The sequence below is a fragment of the Aethalodelphis obliquidens genome, unplaced genomic scaffold (genome assembly GCF_003676395.1).
Source record: "Aethalodelphis obliquidens isolate GAN/ISIS:26980383/991018 unplaced genomic scaffold, ASM367639v1 scaffold1, whole genome shotgun sequence".
NCBI classification, from domain to species: Eukaryota; Metazoa; Chordata; class Mammalia; order Artiodactyla; family Delphinidae; genus Aethalodelphis; species Aethalodelphis obliquidens.
Genome location: NW_020837945.1, coordinates 10,993,515 through 11,001,422, shown reverse-complemented (window position 1 = coordinate 11,001,422; position 7,908 = coordinate 10,993,515). Strand labels below are relative to the sequence as shown.

The window sequence follows — 7,908 nt, the reverse complement described above, 5'->3', positions numbered from 1 at the left end:
GAGGGGGCGCGTGGGGCCGGCCGGCCCGGCGAGGCCGCGTGCGCGCGGCCGCGGGAGGGTGTGCCTCGCACGCGGCCGCCGGGCGGTCTGGCTGGCGGGCGGGCGGGCGGGGGACGGGGGGCGGGGCGGCCCGCGGGAGTCCAGTGGAAGGTCCGCGGGAGGACACGCGCCAGCGCCCGACCCCGGCCCGGGTCCCGCGCCCGCCGTCGCGAAGCTGCCTCGTCGCCGGCCCCGCCGCTGCCGCCCGCTCCGGCCCAGCTCCGCCGCCCACCCGCCTCCGCCTCGCCTCCGCCGGCCGCCCCGGAACTGTCCGCGCTCAATAAAACCTTCTCCAAAGCGTGTTTGTGCGATTGTCTGGACCACGGTCGCGTAGAACCGGCTCTCACGTCAAAAAAAAAATCTTTGACTTCTCGTTTTCTGACTTCAGCGACAGCCCTGCTCCGGGTGCCCTTAGCCCAGTTTCATTCATCCAAGTTGTGGCCTTTTTTGCGCCTTCCGGAAGAAATTTGGCTCCCTCTGCTTTTGATTGCTCTTGAGGTAGAGGATTTCAGGTTTGGAGGGATGTTAAGCGATCCTGCAGTCCGTTCACTCCAGGTAACGCTGTGGCCGAGGACAGGGACCCGTGGCCCGGAGGCAGCTCTTCGTTCTCTGTTCTGGGTCAGGTACTCCTCAAGCCGTCGCCGAAATCCCCATTCTTCCGTGAATTCGGTAACGTAGAGTGTGGTGTGTGCTTTTTTTCCTCCCCCCCCTTCCCTTCCAGGTATAATAATAAAAATGATAATAATTCGATGTTCGAACTTTGGGAAGATAGCTTCCTACAGCGCCAGAGGCTTGGGCACATTCCATGTTTTGGGTCAGTTTTGAAAAGGAGCTGTTAGGAAGTTAAGCCTGGGGTCTTGGTCCAAGCGCTGTTGAAACGCTGCCAATCACAGAGCATTAGAAAATCGTTCCGTTCTTTGCACACTGTAAAGTGGAAAAGACACCAGTGTCTCTCGATCAGGTCTGGAGAGTCTGGTCAGGCATGCCATTGTGTCCCCAAGCTTGTTCTCCCTGAATTTGGGGGAGGGTAAGATTGCATTGTTTAGCCTCCTGAGTATTGCCCCTTTCTTGGCCCTCTTCTCTCTATACTGAAATACACTGCTTAAAGAGAATGGGAACAATGAAGAAAAGAAAAGCACAGTATTAAAAAGGAAACATTTAAAATTATGTGGCAGTTTAAGTCCTCCCTTTAAGTTATGCGTTTTAGGAGCTATCAGAACCTGGGAAATGGAGATACTGAAATTTCTTTTGTTTCACCTTGTTTTAGGGAGAAAACAAGTATCATTAAACAGTCAATGTATTTGAGTCAACGTATAGACATAGTATTTGTTCATTCCATAAACCTTTGGAATGAAAATTCAGAACTCTTCTTTGTCTTTAGCATAGCTGCCAAGTACTGTACATTTGTTAACAGAGCTTCAAGTATGTTAGTTAAATGTATTTCCTCTGTGTTCCTTTTTTTTTTTGTATCCTGTAACAACCAGGATTCACAGTCTTTGGTGTGGATCATACATTTTTTACTCCAGTTCAGATAAGCCACATAGTACAGTGTATTTAAAATAATAATTCAATTAACCTTCCTTGAAATCCTGGCGAGGTTGGGCAGGGGCCCTTTGCAAATAATCAAGGTGAACTCCTCCCTGGAGGCGGAGGCCTCCATGGCTACAGATAAGGACATTGTAACAATGATGAAGTTGTGTTGAAGAGATCCTTGACCTAAATAAAGTAAGATTAAACAACAAAAAATTTCTCTTTTTGTATTGTTCATAAAACCTGTTTTTGAGTAGGTTGTCAATGGGTAACAAACACAAAGACTTACTGGTTTTGAACAGTTTTGCTTGCTTTCCATTTGGGGAAATTGGATCCTAAAATAAGATCCATACTTTGGGGGAAATGAATGAAAAATGCCACCATGAGCTTGTATATCTCTGACAGGCTTTGGGGAAGCCTTCCTTCTAATATGCAGTGGTTTGCAGTTCTGCTTGCAGGTAGCCTATTCTATGTAACTCCTCAACTTTAAGATGCATATCTTTTATATTTTTAGATTCTGAAATGTATGCCTCTTAGTGTACCCCTTGATGACTTATTTTCCTTTCCCACCTTCCTCAGATCATTTATGTATCTTGGAATTGAGGAAATATTCTAATGTTAGACAACTCTTGTAAAAGATGTGGAAGTTGCAGTCTTTTCTTGGATTCCCAGAGAGGTTTTCCTGTTTCTTTTTTGTGGTACTCTGTAGGCCTGAAGAGCATTCCTCCTCTCTTTATGGTGAAAACTGAGCATAGAAGAGATTTGAAATTTTAGATGCAGGTACTGTGTTGAGGCTCTCACAGCATTTCTCGTGTTAAAGACCCACTGCACTGTAGCACAGACTCTCGTGGGAGTCCCCATTGGAAGATTTCAGGGTGTAGTATGTAGAATGAATCTTTACTGAACTACATACAATTGTGTGTTAGTCACTTAGAAGTTTCAGTTCTTTTTCTTAGTTTGCAATTGGAAGTCCATTATAATGAATCGCTGCTTGTGTTGCGCTTTCAAGTTTGTGTACTAACGAATGTAGATACCAGCCCTCCCAAGAAGAAATTTATTTGCAGGTACCATTTAGCTTGAATTTTATTAAAACGTGTGTATGTAAAGTTGTCTTTCTGTATTCTCCCTGTTTTTAATTTAGCGTGAAAAGTAGATAAATGTGGTTAATTTTGAAAGTTGATGCGGTAGAGTAATGGATGTTGTGAAACCAGACTTTTAAAGGTGATGACTAAAGCCATTTGAAAAGGTGGTCGCTTAGACCAGTTGTAGATTGTTAGGTAGACGTGTCTTCAGAATAAAAAGGTATTGAAAAGTTTTGTCATCGGTCAGCATCGTAAGAGTTTTATTCCTTTCTGGCAAACACGGTTTTCAAGGCTGTAGTATGGAAGGACATAGCTGTAGAAGAAAGATCACAAGCTGCAGGGTTCCAGGCAGTCTCAATTCAGCATATGGAAAACCTTTTCTAACAACTGAAAAAGTAACGAATTGCCTGTGAGATGGTGAGTTTTCTCTCCACCTCTACCCTGACCTCTTGCAGTGGGAATGTTTAGGTAGATAGAGGAGGAGGGGTCATGCATTTGGTAGGTGAGATATGACACTGAGTTCTGAGGTCCCCTGAGAGTTTGAGAAATGGCTTGTCCTTTGATTTCACTTTGAAATTTGATTTAACACATTGGTATTTCATTTCAGCTAGGTAAAAGATAGATTGAAAAGACAATTTTTGAATTTTAAAGCCACACACTGTGTTGAAAAGCTGTGTGAACTTCGTAGAAAATTTTTACGTTTGGGATAGGCTCAGGAAGAGGAATTTTGAGGTTAAAAAAAGATCTATGCAGGACATTTATATATTTTGGTTACTTAGTTTAGGAACACTTTATCATGTCTTAGCACGTTTGCCCAGAGGATGATCACAATTGGCATATTTAGAGTTGTGAAAGCCCTGGGAAAATATTTTTTCCTGAAGTTTTCTCATTTCTACTTAGGAATTTTTACATGAAGAATTAAAGGTTAATGGTTTAAATAATAATTAGTTTAATTCTAAGTGAATATAGGTATGTACAATAAAATAGCATTTATATATCCTCTGGCATAATTTTTCAAATAAGAATAAAAATAGATAGCTACTTTGGAAATCAAATTCTTTTTCATTAAAAGAGATTTCACAAGTTATTTTATGTTTAATATCCTTCATTTTTAATTTCATTGAAAATCAGATTATATTTTAAATTTTACGATAACATTGAATTAGTTCTTTGTAAGTAAAGAGTTTTACGATGTACTGAGTTTAATTTATGACTTGGGTTTTATAAGTTTAGAAATAGGAGTGTAGTGATATTCCTAAAACTGCAAAGCAGTAGGTTTTCTGATAATGCAGTGAAGAGTCTCTTTTATTTCTCCTCAGTCAAGCCTTTTGGGTTAGAAAACCTGGCAAAAGTTGTGTACTCTAGAGTTGTGTCCCAAGTTTAGGATCTTGTGAAAGTAATTGCTACAAAATGTTTGCATTTTAGATACTTTTTGTAGGCATAGGGTCTAATAATGAACTCAAGTATGGAACTGGCCAACCGTAGGTCATTGTAGCTTGACTTGCTTGGCAACATTTGATAACTAGGAGCTAGTGATACTTTTGTTGTCAGTTGGTGGCAGACAGAAGTTCAAATGGAAACATATTTGTTCTAGTTGTCAGATGGCTAAGTTAGTCTCTTTTTCCTTCTGTGAGCCCTCCCTTAACAGCTTAGCTTGTATCTTTAATAATCACCCTTTGTGTTTTGTCTACTTGAAATCAGGCAACTTAAAATAGTTATCCAGTAACGAAAGACTTGAGCCTTGTGGGCAATGTTGTACTTTCACTTGGTACTAAAGTTTTCTTGGGTTACAGCTTATTGCCGCAGCAAGTGATTGAAGAAGGAGTCCTGTTCCTGCCCCTGAGCTTACAGCTAAGGTACAAGGAGTGGCTTGGGGGTAAGGAATCCTTCCTCACCAGACATGGTTTGTATGTATGAAGACTGCCTGTCAGAAGTTTGACATTCTGCACTAAATTCTTTGGTTATTCGTGACTCACACATTCAGTACAGCTGTTTGTTGCTTTTTAGAATCTACATGTTTCAGATGCAGACTGCTGTTGAATCTTCTCACCTTTAGATTATAAAATCACTTTAAAGAAAACTGAGTGTGAAAGCATTGAGGAAATTCTGAAGTAATGTTTTTCATCTAGTACCTTCACTGTATTTGTAGTTCAGGTAGAATTTGTCTGTTCAAGATGAGGAATACATCTTTTTAGTGGAAGGCAGTTCTAAACCAACAAGAAATGTTACCAACACATGTAGTTAATCTCTTAGGGGAATCAAATTTAAGGAATTAGTCAGATTTAAAGAAATCATTCAAATTTAATGAATGTTTGGTAAGTTCTCAATTTATCTAAAGGAAAAACTACCCTCAGAAGTTCGGAAAAAGACAGTTAATCCAGTCCTGTTATCCTTGTTGTACTTAGAGCAGGAGTTGGCAAACTATATGGTTCACAGGCCAAATCCAACCTGTCACCTGCATTTGTATGGTCTGTGAGCTTAAGAAAGGATTTTACATTTTTAAATAGTTGGGAAAAAATTAAGAGTATTTTATGAAAGTTATATGAAGTTCAAATATCAGAGTCCATAAATGCAGGTGTTTTGGAACATAACCCTATTCATTTGTTTATATTTATTATCTGGTCCTTTACAAAAAACTTGCTGATCCCTTATTTACAGACACATGATTTCCTAGGTTCACCATTTCTCTTAGCTTCTTACAGTGCTGTTTTCTGAGATTTCTGCTTTGATTCCTTCCTTTCCCTCTTCTTTATATACTGTACCTTTGCCTTCATGTAGTTTGACCTTCATATGGTTTGCCTTTTTTTTGGTAACAAGTCAAGAACTCTGGCATTTTGTACTCTTCTGTGCTGGTTATAGCCTCCTGGATGTTCCCTTGGGTCTGCAAACTCAATGTGGTTCAAACTTAATGAGTTGCCTACCCCAAAACTTGTCTAACTTATTTCTGTTTGTAGCTTCTGTTTTCTATCACATGTGGCTGAACCAATCCAACTCTTTGTTCCTTCAGTCTCAATCCCATATAGTCTCTTCTCTGCCCTAGCTGAACTACTTATGTTTCTTGCTTGGATTCTTGCAGTTTCTTAGGTGGTCTCTCTAACATATTGCTGGGGGGAGGATAATCAATGCCTGTAAATATGCTTTTTGGAGTGCAAGAATATAAGTTCTTGAGATACTTTGAAAGAATTAAATTGGGATGCATTTTTAAGGAAATAACACAAATCATTGTCACAAAGCATTGTATAATGATGCCTTTTTGATTACATCATTACCGTCCCATATCAGTTGATTGTGTCAACACCATTGCCAAATTACAGCACATTCAGAAATGTGCTCTTTTTCAAAGATATTCCTAATGAAGTCTGGCATCCAAGGCCACCTGTGATATGACTCCAGTCTTTTTTTTTTTTAACCTCATCTCTCAATTTTTTTCATTCTCCATTTCGTATAGTACTAAGTAAAGAGAATTGCTGTAGATCCCTATAGATACCATTCCCTTTTATTTCCTTCGGTGCCTCTGTCACACTGCTTTTCTTGGAATGCCCTCCTGTATTACCCCATCATCTCCATGAAAACATGCTTCAAGTTCATTTAACTCATGTGGTACATGAAACAAATATTGAGGACCTGCACTGTTATGAGTATAATATTTCCTTTGGACTTGCATGGTGTGTTTCTGTGTCTTATCACATGGACCACTTTCTACTTAGTATTACAGTTAATTGGTGAATGTTTCATATCTCCTTTGGTAGGTTACATGTTCTTGAGGGTCAGGTCTGTTTCATTTCTGTCCTCTGCTCTGCTTTGCACACAAGGTTGATGTTCACTTAGCTGCCTTATGGGGAATCCTCTTCTATCTGTCTAAAACAGTTCTTGAATGTGAGATAGCATGCTGACCTCTTGTGCTAGTAAGTTGCTTTCAAGTCAGTACACTTTGCACTGAGAGAGTTGTATGCTTATCAGAAGTTGTGTTGGTTTCCAAGACTCTTTCATGGCAGGTAATCTTGCTTTTATAATAATTTAAATATGTAAACTGATGAAATGAATGCAAACTTTTTTTTTTTTTTCCTGAAAACCAAGTTGGATTCTTTGGAAAAACTTGATAAAGGTGAGTCACTAAAATAACGGCTATAGAATTAGATATGGCTGTAATACCAAAGTTTTGGAGGAAGAATAACAATAATCCAGGATGATTCTGTATGTAGACTGCTTTACAAGATTTCTTAAAGCTTTCCACTTTAATGAAACTGGAATGGAGATTGTAGATGATGCATTTATAGGTACAGTTTAGATCAAGCAGCAGAAACTTCGGTCAGCAAGGAGCTCCACATCATCAATCCCATTCTCCAAGTGCTTGACCCCATATTAAGACTGGCAAATACGTTTATGTGTTAAATGTAGATAAAATGTTATGTATGTATGATTTTTTGATTTCCTATTTTAGCCTTAATCCCTTTTTTACTTACTACTTTTGTATATGATTGTTTTGGATACAAAGACTTTTGCTTCAATAAGTGCTCCGATTTTTGTTTTCTAAATGAATAGAAGAAATTAAGATCCGAAATGAAGATCCTGGTTGTGTTATGTTGGAATAAACAAAGAACTGACACTGGGACAGCAGAAAGAGCTTTAGAAACAATGAACCTGGTTTTGGTTCCTGGCACCTACACTAGGAGTCTTAACCCTCTTGGATCCTCATTTCTGTCTGTAAGACGGGAGTGATCTCTCAGTTGGAGCATCTTTGAAGATAAAATGGTAACACGACCTTAGAGGTAGTAGGTGTTCAGTATGTCATTAAAGTAGCTTTGTGATCTCAGGCAAGTTATCAAACTTTATTGTGTAGTTTTCCATTATTCCCACTTTCTTAATGAAGAGACTCCAAAAGATAAATTTTGTTATGTGTAAGCTACCAGAATCCAAGACTGAATCAAACCTGGAATATAGTACTTGCTCAGAAATTTTTGTATTAGTGAACATGAGCCCTATTGCATAATAGCTTGCATGCTAATTAAGCAAGGTCTAGCTTCTGCATCCGTGAAACGTAGAATGTGTGTGTGCGGGAGCCCATGAATGAACTCCACTGCTTGGAACGGCCTCTCTGTCAGACAGATGTGCAGCGTTTATTCAGTAGCTACTGGCCTTTCCCAGTCTGAGTGCAGTGGGGTTCCTCATCAACAACTAAACTGTTTGCAAGTGGGCTTTGTGTTCATCTCTCTCATCTGACCTTGTATAACTAGTACTTAGGTTTAATGTGTTTTTT

The 7,908-nt window shown here is 39.7% G+C and overlaps 2 protein-coding genes across 3 annotated transcripts in view; both read left to right on the top strand.

Annotated features, from left to right (window-relative positions):
* The window catches only part of MRPS6 (mitochondrial ribosomal protein S6), a 102,833-nt gene that overhangs the window by 37,426 nt on the left and 57,499 nt on the right, over positions 1-7,908 (top strand). The window lies entirely within an intron of this gene.
* The window catches only part of SLC5A3 (solute carrier family 5 member 3), a 38,709-nt gene that overhangs the window by 5,204 nt on the left and 25,597 nt on the right, over positions 1-7,908 (top strand). The gene's annotated exons all lie outside the window — the stretch shown is intronic.